The following is a 19,559-nucleotide window of genomic DNA, read 5'->3' as shown; positions in this document are numbered from 1 at the left end:
TCTGCATACGCAGTGGACAGGATGGAAAAATGAGTAACCCAATTTAGAAAGAAAGCCAGTGATGCGTTTCCTCCATGTGCAGCTACGTGTCTCAGGCAGGGATCTTTTTCAGAGAGGGCAGCCACTAAAACCAGAGAGCTAAACAGACTGAACACAGAGCCAGCCCCCCCCCCAACCACTCTCTCACAGAGCATTAATGCACACTTTCTGAAAATAATCAAACATATGAAGCCAGAAGGTTTTTCGTATCACCAAGAAAACAAAAAAAACTTAAGGATTACATCTTTTAGCTCATCTTGATTTCTATCTTTGACATAGGTTTTATGATATAATACAACATAAGGTCAAACAGTAAGGTAATACACGTATAGAGCAATATGCAGGTATTGGGGATACATACCCAAAACGTTTTTTTACTGAGGGTGATGCGTGAGTAAAGAAAAGTGTGAAGGGTACAGCTAGTCGCTGACAGGGCTCCCTCTTCTCCCCTGATCCTCTGCCCCTGGGTCCTTACGCCTCCCCTTGCTGTTGGGCCTGGCTCCTTCCATCCCAGGCTGAGGCAGACACAAAGCACAGTCAAGGCTTGGTCCACCTCTCTCCCAGTGGCCCACCTGCTGACCAGGTAGCTCCACACCCGTGTCCTCACTTGCACGCCAACCGGAGGCTGTGAAGAAGCCAGGCCACAGTCCATACTTTGTCCTAGACTCTGAGTCAGGGAAACTGAGCTGGAATCCTGGCGCTGCCACCCAGCTGTGACTGGGCAGGTGCCTGGGTGTCTCTGAACTTGTTTCCTGGGTGCACCATGTTGTGGCCAAGGCCCTTCAGCCCAATGAGTTAAGGAATTCAGGGGTCTTCCAGATTTAGAAAGGATTATAGTGCTGTATATGGTATGCAGAGTGACTCCCCCAAGGGGAACGGGCCGCACCCAAAAAATCAAATACATAGTATTTCCATAGAGAAACATGAGATATTTTTAAAGAACATAATTAGTCTCACATCAATTCAGGTCAGAGTTTTGCCACAAAATTAGTTTGCTGTAGGCTTAAAAGAACCTTTGGGATTTCGAGCGTTCTGGATTCCAGAAAGGTGGGGGCCCAGGCTGCCCTCCAGAGCTGCAGGGAAGCTGATGCTCGAAGCAGCAGGAATCCAGCATGGTCTACTTCTACCTTATTTTCAGACAGAACCTCCTCTTGACCTAAGATCCTTTAAGAATGTCTCAGGATCTGATGGCCGATGGAGTTCTGACCCCTCTGCAGAGATGCCAGGGCCCTTGGCAGCTGAGTCCCAGCCTCACCCTCACCCCATCCCACACCCTGCCTCCTCCCAGAGGGTCCCTACACACTTGTGGCCCCTGCTTGTGCCAATAAGCCTTCCCTTCTGCCCTGGTCCTTATGGGGAAAGCCAGCTCTTCACTCACAAGTCACCCTAAGCATCACGGCCTCACCTGAGGGCCAGCCTACTCCCACTCAGCCATACTGTGCTCACTCCACAGCACTAAAAGGTCAGCTGGGACATTGTTCTTGTCTCCCCACACCTGAGTGATCTGTCTCTAGCCTGGCACAGTCAGACACATAGTAGGAATTTGGAAGAAAAGAATCCATCAATCAGCTGATTGTCTGGCATGAAGCCACCTGCTGCATACCATAAGCTTTCCATCACTTGGTCCCCTCCCCTACCATAGGCACTTTCCAGAGCGTGGCTGAAGGACCTGGACCTTTGGTTGGAGAGAGGGATGGGCTGGGTGAGGGCAGAGGATGGGGGCTGCATCACATGGTCTCACACACATCTTCCAAAGTGGAGAGGCCACATCAAGAAGGGCAAAGGGGGGATCCCTGGGTGGCGCAGCGGTTTAGCGCCTGCCTTTGGCCCAGGGCGCGATCCTGGAGACCCAGGATCGAATCCCACATCGGGCTCCTGGTGCATGGAGCCTGCTTCTCCCTCAGCCTGTGTCTCTGCCTCTCTCTCTCTCTCTCTCTGTGTGTGTGACTATCATAAATAAATAAAAATTAAATAAATAAATAAATAAATAAATAAATAAATAAATAAATAAATAAGAAGGGCAAAGGGACTTGGTCAATGAGCTCCAACAGGATATGACCCAGTCCACCTTGTGGCAGCAACAGGAAGATGAGTCTGTGAAGATGGAGAGGTTTTTACAACTAGAACAATCTAGCAATATTCTGTAGCTTCTAGAATAAGGAAGCTCCCAATCAAACGAAGCTTGAGGTCCCCTGGGGCAGGAACACTGACTGAGGAACCTCTGCTGGGTAGTTTGCTCTTACCTATCTTCTCCCCAACTAGCCTGCAACTTCCTGGAGGTCAGAGGTCACATCTCATATCCCAGCACCAGTCTCAAGGCCTGGGCACAGTTCACCCGCAAAATGCTTTGACCGGATAAGGGGAGGAACTGGATGAGTGTTTGCCCTTTGTAGTTCCTTCCAACTCAGAATGTCTGTGGTGCCCTCCATCCACCACCACACCAACTCCAACGAGTGGAACGTTCTCTCACTCCCACCCACAGATTGTTGTCCCCATCAGTCTTGACAGATCTCACCTTCTTTGACCCCATTACAGTTTGTTCAAGGCACATCCTCCCCGGTCTTCCAGAGCTTTTACTACTGTGATTAGATCTGTTCCCCTAAGGCCCTGGGAGTTGGGCTCCACGAGGGCAGGGATCAGGCACCATGGGAGAAAATTATTTACTGAATGGCTGCTTAGGGGACAGAGGGAAAAACATGAGCAGAGGCATGGAGACAATATGTGGGCATGTGGAATGTGCCAGAGCAGAATTTCTGCATCCGGTCCCTGTTAAAGATGGGGGATGGGGCGGGGGTGGTACAGCCTGATTGACAGAGCACCTGCCACTCTCTAGATTGACAAGGCCCTCCTGCCAGCTGGGTGAGGTGGGTCTTGTTGCAGTTGGAGCATCCAGGCTGGAGCATCCAGGCCCCTGAGAGGCCACAGGGAGCATCAGAATGCAGAGCCCCGTTGAGTCACCAGAGCACAGGGCTGGATGAACTCACCCTGTGGGTCAGAAAGCCAGGCTTCAGAAGATCAGGGGAACAGTGTTGGGCAGACCCAGTCCATAAGCAAAGGGAGGAGTGACAATTTATGAACGTCATCTTCATCTCCTATCAGGGGCCTAGGCAAGCTGAACCAGTTGCCAGAAGAGTGCTTGAGAGCACAGAACTAGAATATAGAGAAGTGAGGGGGCTTGAGTAAAATCTAGGCAGGCTTGGTAAGGCCTAATGATAAAGCCAAGCCCTAAAAAAGCACCCAGAGTACCGTGAATGCTCACTTCCCTAAGACAGCACCTATCCCATCCTTCTCTAAGCAAGACGTATTCTGGCTAACCCCCTCCTGAAGATACCCTCGTCTTCCAGAAAAGTCACAAAGCTCTTGGTAAGCTCAGTCATGTGGTTTGGAAGTTAGGGGTTTCAAAGAACACCTTGCCCTCTCAAAGTCCTTTCCACTTCATGTTGAGGGATACCTTGCTGCTACCCTAGATTTCCTGTGTCAAAGACTGAGTAATACACCCCCTGAAAGACATCACATCCCAAACCCCTGAAGCCATGAATATTTTGCCTGACATGGCAAAAGGACACTGTAGGTGTGACTATATAAAGGCCACCGAGAGGATCTTGGCTTATCTGGGTAGGCAGGATATAATCACAGGGGCCTTCGTGAGGGGGAGGCAGGGGGCTGAGCATCTGAAGGAGGCAGTGTGAAAATGGGAGCAGCCAGGAGACATGAAGATGCCAGGCTGCTGGCTCTGAGGATGGAGGAAGGGGCCCTGAGCCAAAGAATGCAAGTGGCCTCTGGAAGCTTGAAAAGGCAAGGAAACAGATTCTCCCGAAGGAGTACAGCCCTGCCAACACCTTAATTTTGGCTCATGAATTACCATTTTGGACTTCTGACCTCAAAACTGTAGGATGATAAATTTGTGTCACTAAGTTTCTGGCAATTTGTCACAGAAACTGTAGGAAAGTAACACATGTAGCTTACAGATGAGGAAACAGAGGCTGGGTGGGGGCGGGGAGGGTAAAGTCATTTGCTCCAGACACTGCCCTCTCTGACCCATCAGGTCCACAGATTTCTGGGCGCCATCAGCCAGCCATGGATTATGCAGGGGGACAGCCTGGCCTTGACTCCCGGCCCCACCACTTACTAGCTCTGCACCCCAGGGTAGGTTATACAAACACTCCTTGCTTCAGCTTCCCCACCTGTGAAATGGGGTGTCACTCCTGTCTGGGACAGAGCTGTGAGGAGTGAACAGGGTGATATGGGAAAGCCCTAAGTACCAGGCATGGCCCTGTGTGAGGTGAGCTATCACAATTACTCTCCTATTTTTTTATTTTTTTATTTATTTTATTTTACTTTACTTTACTCTATTTTAGAGCCACTTCATCTTCAGTCAGGCTAACAGTACACAGGCCCGGCAGTCACCGAGACCCAGGCCTGTCCTGTCTCTGCTTGTTTGCTCTTTTTTATACCTTCAGAGGTCATATTTTCATTCATTAGTTTCAGATCCAAGCCCTTTTGAGCCGTGGCCATGAAGTGCTCACTCGGGCAGTTGTCACACACTCACAGCCCAAGCAAAGCTGGCAACCTGTTCGTGTGCACGTCTCCAGAATATTAACGCAGCCTAGAAGAGATTTTTGTTGAATGTATTTAATTTATATATACATACACACACACACACACACACACACACACACACACACATATATATGGAGAATCCATTTATTCTCTCTCTCTCTCTCTCTCTCTCTCTCTCTATATATATATATATATATATATATATATATATATATGGAGAATCTTCCATCTTAACATAGCTCACTACGTAAAAACCGACTCAGGAGTTGCTAATTGGCACTGCCACTCTGCCCCCACCCTGGCATCGGGAAGTGACAGCAGCCCTCCTGCCTCCAGGGGCCATTTGGCTCGGTGAACTTCAGAAGGGTGGGGGCTGCCTTCTAGGGGGAGGCTGACCCACATCGGAGCAGGTCAGCAGCCCAAAGCCTGGCCCTTCTCCAGATGGGATTAGAGGGACAGAGCACCGGAGGCTGGGCAGTTCTGTCTGGGTAGCCTCTGGGAAGAGGATCACGTGTCCTCCTGAAAGGCAGCATCTCTCTCAGCCCCACTCCCTTCAATCAACACCCACAAGCCAGGCCACTCCAGTGGCTCTTCATCTCTCCCCCTTCTCCCAGGGCCAAGTTCCCATGAACCTCCCAACCACGAAAGAAAAATCCTCCAATCATGTAGCTATCCTTCACTTAGGGGTAGGGGCAGAAATATAAGGGAACAACAAAGTTATCCAAAATTCTTCAGCAAAGGCTGACTTAATTCAGCCTTTTTTTTTTTTTTAATTTTTTAAAATTTATTTATGTTGGTCACAGAGAGAGAGAGAGAGAGAGAGAGGCAGAGACACAGGCAGAGGGAGAAGCAGGCTCCATGTACCGGGAGCCCGACGTGGGACCCGATCCTGGCTCTCCAGGATCATGCCCTGGGCCAAAGGCAGGTGCCAAACTGCTGCGCCACCCAGGGATCCCTTAATTCAGCCTTGTAATTAAGCTTTTTTTTTTCTTTCTTAAATACATGCGAGACCAAATCTTGATCACCCTAGTTTTCTCCCAAACTGTGAACAGATGGGCCAATGCCGGTTTAGCCAGATTCTGCGTCCCCTTAAATGTGACCACCTCCCCAGCCACCTACACCCCATTCAGCACTGCACACATGGATGCCCTTCAGATGCAGAACCTTGAACCTCAACTGTCCTACTGCCCCGTGGGAGCAAGCTGTCTAAATGAGACCCCCCTGAACCTGCCCCAACCTCTGGTGCCCCTTGAGCAAGGAACCCAGCTCCTGACCCCAGGTGCCTGGGTAAGAAATCCAACCTGGATTTCACTCACACAAATACATTCTGAGTGGGGTGAGCCAGCATTCCTCCCTAGGCGTATATACACCCAGTGGGTGCACATGTCCCACAGACAAGAGCCTTCATAGCAGCCCTGTGTATGTGGCAAAAGGCTGGACACAGCCCCACTGCCCATGCTCAGGGGCGTGGATACATAAATGGGGATACATTCAAATGGTGGACTCCCCCACAGCAGGGAAGAACACAGCACTGCTAGTCACAGTCTGGACGAATCTCACAGTCTTTTCTATAGGCTTCCATTTCCACAAAGGTCAAAACCAGGCAAAACTAGTCACTGGTGATGAGGTATTGAGTAGTGGTTACCTTGGGAGGAGGCCCCAAGGAGCCTTCTGGGTTCCGAGGGTCTTCTGCAGCTTGATCTGAATGTGATTTATACAGGTATTTATAAATTTATAAATGGAAATAGGCCTGTAAATAGTGCTGTAAGCCTAAGACTAGTGTACTTTACTATAGGTAAAGTAAGTTAACCTCCTTAAAACCTTTAAAAGTATAAATATTTACCTTTGAGCACCCACTGTATGCTAAGTCCAAAGGGTATCTCAGACTAGATGCTGATCCTTTAAGAGCTTACAGCCTGGTGGGGAAGAAAATACACTCAAATACTACAGGGCTGTCTGGGGCCAGAGAGACTGGTAGTGAGGGTCAGCCACGGGTATCAGCATTACTCATGATTTGGGGGAGGAGACAGAAAATAACTGATTCAACATAGGACTTGGAGGTGGCTGGTCTGGTGTCCAGATCCAGCGTCTTGCTGTCCAAGACTTTGGCCCCACTTTCTCTTCTCTAAGGGAGAATCACAGTAGCCACACCTCATGGGTTCTCTGGAGGATTCGTGGAAAATACTCGAGAGGTGTGGTGCGCTCAGGTCTGAGACTGGTGTTACTCCTGCCCCAAGGTTGGGCCTACTCACTGCCTGAGTCCCAGGGTTTGCAGATATGCCCTAGGCTCTGCCCCCAATAGCTTCCAGTCCCTCATGGACTTGGCTCTTAAAGGAGCCTGAAGCTGGGAATCAGATACCTAGGACACAATATGAACGTAGAGGAGCAGATAAAGAGGCCATGGGGATCAAAGGGCCCTGCAGGGTGGAAACTGAGCTAGGCCTTATAAGGCAAACAGGATTCAGCACGTTAGAGAGGAGCCTGCTGATGTGTGTGGGGGCAGGTAGGGACAGGGACCTGTGTGAGCAAAGGCATGGAGGTGGGAAGTCAGGTGAGCGAAGAAAAAGCACATAGTCAAGAGTGATTCAGGAAGGGGCCCAGCAGTAGCTGGCTGGCTCAGTCAGAAGAGCACGCGACTCTTGTATTTGAGCCCCATGTTGGGTGTGTAGACATTACTTAAACAATATAATCTTGGGGGATCCCTGGGTGGCTCAGCAGTTTTGCGACTGCCTTTGGCCCAGGGCGTGATCCTGGAGACCTGGGATTGAGTCCCACGTCAGGCTCCCTGCATGGAGCCTGCTTCTCCCTCTGCCTGTGTCTCTGCCTCTCTCTGTCTCTGTGTCTCTAATAAATAAATAAAACCTTAAAAAAAAAAAAAAAAGAAGAAGAAGAAGAAGAAAAAGAAAAAGGGGCCCAGGAAAGAAGGCCTACAATGCCCAGGGCTGAGTTCAACTTTATTTTTGCTGTCAGTGGGAAAGCCTTGCCAGTTTTGGAGGTCAGGAAGTGAGCATATCCAAGCAAGGATTTAAAATGACAAGCCAGCCAACAGCAAGCAGTGTTTCGGAAGGAGGTAACTACCTTCTCCAAGGCTGGGGTTAGGGGGTCAGTTTACCAAGAAACATCCAAACCTTCATACCTGGTCCCCTCTGGCGACCCAAACATGCGTAAACTCTATGTGCAGTGAGGGGCTCAAATTTAGGACCCAGAGATTAAGAGTCACACGCTCTACAGACTAAGCCAGCCAGGTGCCCCCAAGTATGTATTTTTGATTAGATGGTGGCAGGAGCCTGAGTGAGCCTGGCAGGACCTTGAAGGAATGGCTGGAGACTTGACCTTCTTGCACTGGCTGAGATATAAGGATACAGTCTTATAGTTCTTATCGCTTAATTTTATTTATTTTTTGAAAAAGTCATATATTCCCATGATTCAGCACTCAAATGGCTCAAAGGATCTCTAGTGAATAGCCTCCCAGCACCAGCCCCATCCCACAGGCACCAAGACCACCATCTTCTTGCAGACCCCAGAGACCCTATGTACACACATAAGCAAATGCACTTTATTTTTACATGGACAGAGGCATACCAGACACATCACCCTCCACCTCCTTCTCTCACAGCAATCTATCTTGGTGACTGCTCCGTATCCATGCATGGAACTTCCACCTTATTTTCCATAGCTGCACAGTATTCCATGATTCCAACAGAGCATTATTTGTTCCTGGCCCCCTGCAGACGGACATTAGATTCTTTCCAATCTTTTCCTAGTACAGATAAGGCAGCAATGACTAATCTTCAAATAAATTATCTTGCACAGAAATTAAAACATCTGTAGGATGAATTCCTAGAAGTCCAACTGCTGGGTTAAAATGTACAACATTCCCTAATTTTGAAAATGTTGCTAGAGAGACGGGATACATTTAAATCTTCATCTAAGGAGTACCTGGGTGGCTCAGTTGGTTAAGCATCTGCCTTTGGCTCAGGTCATGATCCGGGGGTCCTGGGATAGAGCCCCACATCAGGCTTCCTGCTCAGCAGGGAGTCTGCTTTTCCCTCTCCCTCTGACCCTCCACTTCACTTGTGTTCTCTTTCACTCTTAAATAAAATCTTAAAAAAAAAAATAAATCCCCATCTAAGAAACAAGACTGATTAATAGGAAAAATACTTAGAGTGTATAGTTTTTAAGAGTGCCCAGATGAGGAAAGAGTAGAACAAAGCCCCATTCAACAGAGCACTGGGTCAGGAGATGGTTCTGGACCTGAATCAGCCCCTACTCAGCCAATGCCCTGGTCCACTTGTACTTCATCTGAGTGAAGGGCCAGACCTGCTCAGCCCCTCAGCCTTTCCCAGCGTAGACAGGCTCAGATGCCCTGATCCCAGGACAGGTAGGAAGGTGGACGGTGACTGGAGTCGCCAGGACACCCAGCCATAATTGGTCTCCCTGGGCATAAGTGCCAGGGCTCAGGCGGGAATAGGCCACAGAGTTTACCCCAGAGGCAGGCCTGGCAGGAGCAGGTGGGAATGGAGAGCCTGAGAGGATCCAGTGTTTCCAGCCTGGCCATCCCAAATGAGTGATAAGCACCTTTTGCTATTTTCCCTGCAAAGGCTGCAGGGACACCACAGCCACACAAAGACACGCTCACACTCTGTAACACTGCCGTGCCTACCATGGTCCTGTTACATAACAGGTCATACAGGTCAGGTATGCCTGACCACAGGGGCCACCTATACCTCACTCTTCATGTGGGCAGCTGGTGGAGGATGGAGGCAGGCCTCTGGATCCGTAGTGTCCTCCCTGTGAGGACAGCTGGGTAAACATAGCAGCCAGGGCAGGACTTCCTCCCACCTCCATAAATCCAGCTCCACTATGGAAAACTGGGAATGAAATGGATCTTCTGCCCCCAACAGAGCAGGAGTGCCTCTTGGCAAACCAAAGACAGCTTTGGAGAGGAGGAACCTTCACCAACCTTCCTGTTTCCAGCCAATGCTTTGCTCCAACATGACTGGAGGGCCGGGAACACCTACAAATCAAACCACACTTAAATGCACTGAGGTTATTGCTACTAAAATTTTTCTAACAAAAGCACAGTACATCAATTTTTCTTTGTTTTGGTAAATCTAGATGCTCACATATGCTATATGTTAAAATCCACAAACTCATGTAGAGATGTACTTCCTCTTCCTGGAGGCGAGGCGGGGAATGCCCTGGGAAAGCTCACTCAGCCTCCCCTCCCCGACTCACCTGCCTGTATGTCCACCCGTGTGTGTGTGTGTGTGTGTGTGTGTATTCAAGGCTTAGACAGCCTTCCCCTACTGCTCCACCCGCCAACCTTCACTGACCAGCAGAGCTCCCAGGTCAAGCTGCCCTTCCATCAGAGAGCCTTGGCCCCTAAGTCCCCAGAAGCCCCTCACTCCACCCTGGGAGCTTCAATCTGATCCTCTATTAGCCCACCTCCCAAGTCTAGCTGGCAAATCCACCTGCTGGGCATCTGGAGGTGGGACTGCAGGCTCCAAGGGCCCAGCTGTGCCTGGGGGGCCACTCAGAGCAGCAAAGGATTCAAAAATCGAAGACCTGTAAGCTTCCTTCCACACGATCTCAGGCAAATTCACCCTCCTGAGCCTTACTCTATCCAGCTACAAAATAGGCACAATAATTCTTCCAAGGCTCCAGGGTCATTGGGAGGATTAAATGAAATAGTTTATGTGAAATGTAATTTGCAAACCACAAAGGTCTACGCGAATTCTGGTGAGGATTAGTAATATTGATATTAATATATTAATATTAGTTAAGCAGTAATATCCTCATACACATCTCTTCACCAGTACCCATTGTTGTGCCTTGCAGGCACCCAATATGACTGTTGATGGAATCCCAGATTCCGTTTGTTCTAGACAGAATAAAAACACAGGTGCTACAGGCAAAGAGCAGGAGGCTATGCCAGTGGCTACAGTACCAGTAGCCATGGGGTTAGCTCCTTTTCCCTCAGAGCTTTCCTGTAAATTGTGACCCAGAAGGCTTTGGGGAACAGCACTGCCCAGCAAAGCAGAGGTTCTCAGCCACCTCCCAGCAGGACAGGGCTTCTCTGGGGGCAGGCTATCTACAGTTGTAGCAGGAGAAAAATAAAGTTAGTAAACTTCACAATGTCCTCCAGAGTGGGCAGGCTGTCTGATCTGAAAATCCTTTCAGGGTGACAGATACAGCAACTTCTAGAGGTTTCATCCTACTCATTTTGTTTTTTTCTTTTTTAAAGATTGATTGATTGATTGATTTATGATAGACATAGAGAGAGAAACAGAGACACAGGAGGAGGGAGAAGCAGGCTCCATGCCGGGAGCCTGTCGTGGGACTAGATCCCAGGACTCCAGGATCGCGCCCTGGGCCAAAGGCAGTCGCCAAACCACTGAGTCACCCAGGGATCCCCCCACTCATTTTCTTGAGGTGAGCTAGCAGGGACAGCTGTCCTGGGACCAGCCACGGTCTCAGCCACAAGGGTCCACAGATCATGGGAGGAGATCTAGCAAGGAGATCTGAGTCCTTCAGGAAGATCACCGAAAAAATTTCAGGTTGGAAAAGAAGACACACACGCGCGCGCACGCACAAATCCCTTCTCCATCCATCTTCACATGACCTGGTCTGGCTCAAAACCAGGGACCTCACCTGAGCCTTGTGGCACCCAGGAGGTGGGCAGGGGGGTTACAAGTAGCTCCACAAAAGGGCAGGTACTTGCCCAAGGTCATCACTCCAATTCTGACTTCCATGTAGTTCTCTGCTTGCCACTCATGGCCATAATGCCATCTAGCAAAAAGGCTGGGGACGTCATCTTTTCCACAGATACTTGAAATACAGCACCAGGGGTTCTGGTTTTTAACTTCTGTGACTCTTTCAACTCTATGACTAACTTAATAATTTCACCGGTAAATGCTTATGACCTGGTGTTATGTGAACAATGAGATAATGCAGGATTATACCTATAAAGGAAATATACCCAAGTCAACAGTGATTATTTCTTGGTTATGAAATTGGGGGGGATTTTTAGTCTTACACACCAACCTCCTGTGTTACAAGTTCACTACAATCCACAAGTACTTCTTTCAAAACCAGAGAAGCCTATTGTTTTTCAAAGGCTAAAACACTAAGATTAACCCTGCAACTTTCCATTAAATACTCAATTATTTACATGTGACTTTTTAAAATATAGTAGAGCTGGAAGTGACGCAGGTCAGGCACAAAGGTTTTCTGGGTGGGATCTTCCCCGTCCGGCTTCAACCCTAGCGGAGAAGGAAAAGGAGTGACTGTGGGGCTTCCTGCCTCTCCGCAAAAGTCCGAGACCTCCCAGACCCCAGGCTGTCCCATGTGTCCCATTGGCTCCTGATGGAAGCTCGGCTCTGATCCACAATCCTGTTCTGATTAATCCTGCCTTTAATATCCATCACTTCTCAAGAATAATTCCAGCTTTATCCTGAGTGGCAATGACATTAACTTACCCAGCCGTTCATTTGTGTAGTCGACAACTATTTCAGCACCAACTTTGTACAAGGCATTGTGCCAGACAATGAGCCACTGGTAACCCAAGTCTGGAAATGACCAACCAGAGGCCACACATCATCCTTCTAAGTTCTGCCCTAGCACAGGGTTTCAGCTGAGCCAAAACAGTAGCAGCAGAAAGGTGAACGACAGCTGCCTGGATGTATGTGCAGCTGAATTCCAGCACCTCGACACCCTCTGCTGTGGTGTTCCCTCCCTATCCTCCCCTTGCAAAGTCCTGAGGCAAAGTGGGGTCCAGGAACGAGACCCTGCAGAGAAAGCTGGGGGCTTAGGCACCAGGCACCTATACTGCATCCCACTTGGCAAGCGGTGGAGGCAAAGGGAGGGAAACCAAGAAAATCCCAAACTGTGAGACCATCCAATTCTCTCAACAGCCCCCTCCCACTTTACTTCTTCCCCTTCCTGCCCTCTTTGAGGCTGAGAAGATCACATTCAATTAATATTTATTAAGAGTTCACTAGATGCTAAGACCAGATGCCAAATGATTTTAGAGACAAGAACTCTGACCCTGGCTTTGCACATGTTGTTCCCTCTGCCTGGAACCTGCTTCCTCTCCTTACACTCAGTAACAGCTTAAATGTCACCTTATCAGAAAAGCGCCTGCCCAAACAGGAATGCCCTGATGTTCCCTCAGCATGCTCACAACAATAGTCACTGCTCCTGTGTTTGCTGTCTCTCTTCCCAGCGGGACTCAGCTCTGTGAGGGGAGCTCCCTGCACTGCCCAACACACAACACACAGACATGGAATATTCCTTTTTCTTAAGATATGTTTTTCTCTTGGGACGCCTGGGTGGCTCAGTGGTTGAGTGTCTGCCTTCAGCTCAGGGCGTGATCCCGGAGTTCCAGGATCTAGTCCCACATCGGGTTCCCTGTGGGAAGCCTGCTTCTCCCTCTGCCTGTGTCTCTGCCTCTGTGTCTCTGATGAATAAATAAATAAAATCTCAAAAAAAAAAAAAAAAAAAAGACCTTTTTTCTAAAGTAGGCTCCACACCAAATGTGGGTCTTGAACTATGACCCTGAGATCAAGAGGCATAAGCCCTACCAACGGAGCCAGCCAGGTGTCCCAGCAATACTTCTTTCTTAAATAAGCCAGTGACAACAAAAGCCAGTGTTTGCTGAGCATGTACTATGTGCCAAGTGCTGTATGGAGCTCCATGCAGACATGAGGTCACAACAGCTGCATGTCGGCTGCACTATAATTATTCCCATTTTACAGATGTAGGAAATTGCATCATTTCCCTCTATTTTAAAAGAATCGAAATTAGAACCTGGTAAGCAACTTGCCCAAGGCCACAGGGCTCATAAGAGAGCTAGACTTCAACGTCTCCCAATTCTCTCGCCAGGCCACCAGGGCCACTTGGCTCTTTATCTTCCGTTCTCCCCAGGGCCCAAAGGGGCGTTTCTTTCTCCTGCCAGGAACCATTCGTCCCCTTCCTGAATTCTCAGCCTCCTCTCCCGAGACAACCAATTTAGAAATCTTCTGACTCCTCTCCTCATGTCCTGCACCCCGAGCTCCCACCCAATGAGGATGTCTTGCACAATAACCTCTAGTCTTTCAGCCCCGAGGCCCAGCAACTAGAGCAGCTGCATGAATGCTGGTCCCTGGACACCCAGCAAAGCAGGCAGGGAGAGCAGGCATCTCCCCAGTGAACTCACACATGGGATCTGCAGTTAAACCCAGATTCCCAGGCTCCAATTCCTGCTCCGTCCCTACTCCCATCTGCTTGTATTTATGGCGCTGCTGGGCGTGGGGGCATGTGGAGGATGCACAGCCACCATAGCTCTCAATAGGGAAAGGGAGCTGCCCACACTCATTCCAGATCTAAGGCATGAGAAGTCAGTGAGGTCTCACAAGAGCCAAGAGCAACCTGGGTTCCCATTTAGTGGGGCCCCTTCACAGCCGGCCAGAAGTCAGTTTGAGGGCAGACACTATGACAACAGTGGGCCCCAGGGGCCTGTCCTGGATCACACGGGGTGTCAAAACCAGAAGCTGCTGGAAGAAGAAGTGGGAAAGGCAGCAAGGCCTAAAAGGGATGCCTGTGGGAAAAGCGTGCTGAGGGAAAACGAAAATGAGAGAGGGGACGGGACGCCAGGTGTTCTCGGGGTTCTCTGTAGGAATAAGGGAAGGAGGAGGACACATGGTAATGCTGTCCCACATGTGTGTAACATGTGACTGAGGAACTCAGTTCCTTTGTGAAACCTTCAGGGGCTCCCTGTTGGCCACACCGGGGTCAAGTTCAAACTCCTTAGTGAGGCCTTCAAAGATCCTCATGCCCGGGGCTGGGAGGGAGCAGCCAGGTCTGGGAGGCGAGGTATCCCAGGCCTCCATGCTCCGCCCTGGGGTTCCTCATCCTCCGGGGTGCAGGGCACTTGGCTTCTAGGAATACATCTGGCACATCCTGGGGTGAGCGGGGGAAGAGCATGGGCTCTGAGGTCAGACTCGCTGGTTCAGAGCTCAGCTCAGCCAACCACCTGGGCTTGAAACTGCAAGGCTGGCTGGATGCACAGCAGGAAGGTAAGTATTCCCACCTCACCAGGTGGTGGGGGAATAAACACAGTCATTCATCAAAGCACTCTGAACTGTGCCTGGCACACAGTAAGTGCTTAATAAACAAGCTGTTGTTCCTATTGTCCTCAGCACCCTTTTAGGGCTTCTGTTTCAACCACAAGTAGAGCACTGTCTTGCACACAGTTGTTACACACAGGACTTCCTCAGCCAACCACAGCCTTTTACAAGGCACCACCCACCATTCAGGACCCTGTCCCCCAAGGTGGCCTAGCATGGAGCCCAGCACACAGTAGGACTTCAGCAAGTGCTCACTGCCCCAGTGAAGGCCCGTGGCAGGCCTCACACAGAGCTCTCCCAGGGCCCAGCCGCTGGCCCTCCACAACTCACACACCAATTCCCCAGGTGAAATGCCCCACAGAGTGAGAAGGGCACTTGGTTTCAAAACAATAAAGGGCTGTACTCTCCACCTTACTGAGGCTGTTTCCACTCCAGAGAATTTACAGGGAGAAATAAGCACAGAGGGGACTGGAAATAGCGCTGAGCCCCTCTCGGGGAGAGAGCTGGGCTGGCTCTCCAGAAACCAGAAACAAAACCTCAAAGGCAGAGGGGGAGCAAATGGCCTCCAGACAGAAGCCCAAGCTCCATAGAACTTGGCCAACAGGAGTGAAGTAGGACAAGGAGATCACTCACACCCATTCTGCCTTGAAGGTCTCCTTCTGGCCCACTTGGAGAGCTTTGAAGGGGCTCCTTAACCCACCACCATGTGGGAGCAATTTACAACACATCCAGAATCCCAAGGGTTGCACAAAGGCACCCCAGGTTGCCTATGGTCTAGGGGGCAAAAGGGAGGAGGTGGGAATTCACAGTGCCTTCTCTACCCTCATAGCTATTGGGCCCTCGTGTCTGAATGGAGGTCACTATCTACATCCATCTCCACCCTTCTCCCAAGCAGACTGGGAGGCCTAGGGCACCAAGATCCATTCATCTTCAGATACCTGTGCCCCTGGCATGGCGCCTGTCATGTAGATGTTCAATCAGTTACGAGGCAGCAAGATCTGGCAGCAAGAGAGGTCCTGGCTCGAGGAAGACTCTATCTAGGCCTGCCATGTACCACAGACAAGTGAGTCATGTACTCCCCCTGGGTCTCAGTTTCCTCAATTGCACACAGGGAATGACAACAGTTCTGTACTCACACAGCCACTGAGAAAATTAACTGGGAAAATATGTGGTAAGCACCAAAGACAAATGTTTGTCATCCTTCAAGCTTCAGCTCAGCTGTCCCCATGTGTTGGAATCTTTGCTGCTGGCCACGTTCCCCCTCTTCCAGCAATGAACCCACACTGCACTCCCTCTATTGTTTTATATTTTTCACATCGTTGTGATTGCTTGTTTCTAAGTTTGATTCCTCCACTGACCTGAGAGTACCTAGAAGCCAGGGGCATTGTGAGTTTGTGTCTGAGGTCTGACAACATGGACACACAGGTCAGGCTGCGGGCCCTCCCCAACCCATGGTGCCGGCACTGATACACAGGGCACCCTCTGACGAGATGTCCCGATGTGCAGAGCCGAGGGGGCCCACCAAGCATGCTGAAAAGGAACAGACGGGAAGGGATGCTGCAGACATGACCTGTGAAGGAAGTCACACCTCTGAGACCTGCGTCTCCTCTGCAGGCGCAGGTGAGCTTGTTTGCCGGCTGACTGCAGCGCACAGGCCTCCAGGGCACAGATTGCTGCTTCTTTCCTTACATAAAGCGCCCAGCAGTCAGATAAATAATACATGGCCTTCACCACACACACAGGTATCAGGCGTGCAAACACTTGCTTTGCACCACAGTGCCCGGGGTGTGCAGGCACACCCATGCCTATGTGTATAAGATATCTGGCCTTACACGACCCAGAGAGAATATGCCCACCCCCCAAATCTGCCTTGCCATGGCCTGGAGTCAACTAGCACCAGACCTAAGCGGTGTGCCCAGGGAGGAAATGTACACCCACGGGATGGATACACACACCCTAAACCGGCCTCCTTGGTCCCTTTCCCAACAAATATCCTTTGAGCCCCAGGTCATCCTCGGTGCCCCTCCAAGCTGCTGGCTGGTATGCAAGGCTTACACCGTGAGTGCACGGTGCATCCCCAAAGGCCCGGCCAGGCCAACCATCCTCCGGATCACAGCCACCCGCACAGGGCACGGATGCCTCCCCCAGCCGGTGGTGCCAGGCGCCAGCACACCCACCGGGCTCGCACAATCCCACTTGCAAAGGGCCTGTCCACCCGCCTCCCCTCTCCCCCGGCCACCCCCACAGGCAGGTCCGATTACACGCCGGGCGAGGGCCTGCCACGCTGGCCAGGAGGGGGCCAAGGCACACCCACGGGCGGTCCCGCGACCCCGCAGGGCGGGGAGGGGGCGCGGGGCGGGACGGGCTGGGCCGGACGACGGACGCCCCCTGCCTCCTCGGCCTGGCCGGCTCCCCTCGAGCCTTCCCCGCCCGGCGACCTGGGGCCAACGCGCCCCGCGGGGCGCCCCCCGCGCAGGCCTCTCCTACCCCGAGCAGCCCCCGCCCCCGGGAGCCGCAGCCGCCCCCCTCACGGCCTCCGGCGCGAGCCCGGCCGGGCCAGGTACCTCAGGAGCCCATGGCGGCGCCGGCGGCGGAGGCGGGTGCGGACCGCGCGCGGCGGCGACTCTGCGGGCGGGGCGGGCGGGCGGCGCCGCAACCCCGGTATCTCGCCGCCGCCGGCGGGTCCGGGGCCCAGCGGAGTGCCGCCGCGGCGCGCCTGCGCACTGAGCACGCCTCCGGGAGGGGCGGGGCGGCGAGCGCGCCGCTGAGATCACCCGCCCGACCTTAAAGGGGCCGCGCCCGAAACCCGCCGCTCGCCGCGGGGAGGTGGGAGCGACCTCGGTCCTCGGCTCGCACCCAACCCGGCCGAGAGTCGTCGCCCCCGCCGCAGTTCGAGGCCCCAACCCTGCCCACCACAGAGCTTCTGAGGCTGCACGGACAGAGTCCTGGGCTCCAAGCTCGGCCCCCGACACTCGCGGGCTCTCTGGCACTTCACTTTTCTTTTTTTTTTTAATTTTTTTTTTTAATTTATTTATGATAGTCACACAGAGAGAGAGAGAGGCAGAGACACAGGCAGAGGGAGAAGCAGGCTCCATGCACCGGGAGCCCGACGTGGGATTCGATCCCGGGTCTCCAGGATCGCGCCCTGGGCCAAAGGCAGGTGCCAAACCGCTGCACCACCCAGGGATCCCGCACTTCACTTTTCTTAACTGTAATTTCCTCCTCCACTGGGGCCTGTTTTGAAGATGGAACAATATATAATGGCTAATCGTCGAATGAAAGGTGCGCGTGGAATTGTGCAATTAATGCGTGCTGAAGCGCTGTCTGCAATCGCAGGAGGTGGAACTGCAGAGCGGAGAAAGACGTTTTCTTCCCCTTCCACTTCGCGGCGCTTCATTCGTGCCCTGCCTGTCTCCGGGCGGCCTAACTAGCAACATATTTCTGATGTCATTCAAGCTGCCTACCCCGTTGCTTTTCGCCAGGTCCACCCCTTATCCAGGTTAACTGAAAAACAGAATCCAGCCAAGTTCTGGCATTGGTGTGTTCCAGATCCCCAGATGTATTTCTACCCCCTGCCCAGACTCCTACCCCATACTCTCTACTTAACACCCCCAGCTTGAGGTCCAGCAGGCATCTCCAAGTCTGCGTGCCTCCCAAACACATACAAGCTTGCACCCTTACAGTCTCCCCAACAGCCCTTGGCAACTCTGGCTTTTCCGTGCCCAGGCCAGAACTCCTGGAGTCATCCCTGAATCCCTCCTCTCACCCCCTTACCCACTGGAGCGGAAAATCCTTGGCTCTACCTGCGAAATATATCTAGACTCTGACCTTTTCCACCTCTTCTCTGCTAACACCCTCATCCAGTGTCTGCTAAGGGTCACTGCAAGATCCTTATTATAGACTGAACTCCACCGCCCAAAATTCACATGCTGAAATCCTAACTCACTATGATGGTATTGGAGGTGGGGACTTCGGGAGGTCATTGGGTCATGAGGGTGAAGCCCTCAGGAATGGGATTAGTGCTCTTATAAAAAGGGTCCCGGGGAGCCCCCTAGCCTTTCTGCCTTGTGGGGATAGAGGTTGGCAATCTGTAACCCAGGGGAGGGTTCTCACCAGAACCCAGGTCACGCTGGCTGGCATCCTGATCTCAGACTTACAGCCTCCAAAACTGTGAGAAATAAATTTCTGTTGCTGATAAACCACCCAGTCTATGGTAAATCTGTTATCACAGCCCAAACTGACCAAGATTATCACAATGTTCTCCTAATTCGGTTTCCTTTTCCCAGCCTTGCTCCAGACTGTGTCAGTATAGGACCAGAGGGATTCTTATACTCTATTTTTAATTTTTTTAATAGATTTTTATTTATTGGGGCACCTGAGTGGCTCAGTCGGTTAAATGTCTGCCTTCCACTCAGGTCATGATCCTGGGGTCCCAGGACAGAGCCCTGTGTCTGGCTCTCTGCTCAGCAGGGGAATCTGCTTGTCCTTCTTCCTCTGCCCTGCCCCCTGCTCATGCTTTTGAGAGAGGGAGGGAGAGAGAGAGAGAGCTTGTGACCACACAAGAGAGCATGAGCACCTGGGGAGGGGAGGGGCACAGGGAGTACAAGCAGACTCCCTGTTCAATCCAGAGACAGTTGCAGGGCTTGACCCCAGGACCCTGAGATCATGACCTGAACCAAAGTCAGTTGCTTAACCCACTGAGCCACCCAGGTGCCCCACTTAGGTAAGTCAGAACATGTCAGTTCTTCGCTCAAAAACCACCAGCATTCCCCATTTCACTGGGAGTAAAAGTCAAAGTCCTTACAAATCCCTACAAAGCCTGGCTCCATTTAGCATTCTATCCATCCAGGC

General features: G+C 51.4%; 1 protein-coding gene across 2 annotated transcripts in view; it reads right to left on the bottom strand.

The window, feature by feature from the left end:
* TMEM184B (transmembrane protein 184B) overlaps positions 1 to 17,390 on the bottom strand; it is a 50,440-nt gene extending 33,050 nt beyond the window's left edge. For both annotated transcript variants that reach the window (XM_055328195.1, XM_055328196.1), the window contains exon 1: positions 17,273 to 17,390. The gene's annotated coding sequence lies outside the window, so the exon portion shown is untranslated. The remainder of the gene's footprint in view (positions 1 to 17,272) is intronic.
* Positions 17,391 to 19,559: the final 2,169 nt, after the last annotated feature.

This window comes from Nyctereutes procyonoides, unplaced genomic scaffold (assembly GCF_905146905.1).
Source record: "Nyctereutes procyonoides isolate TBG_1078 unplaced genomic scaffold, NYPRO_anot_genome, whole genome shotgun sequence".
Lineage (NCBI taxonomy): Eukaryota > Metazoa > Chordata > Mammalia > Carnivora > Canidae > Nyctereutes > Nyctereutes procyonoides.
Note: the sequence above shows the minus strand (reverse complement) of the source record. Positions and strands in the feature narration are given on the sequence as shown.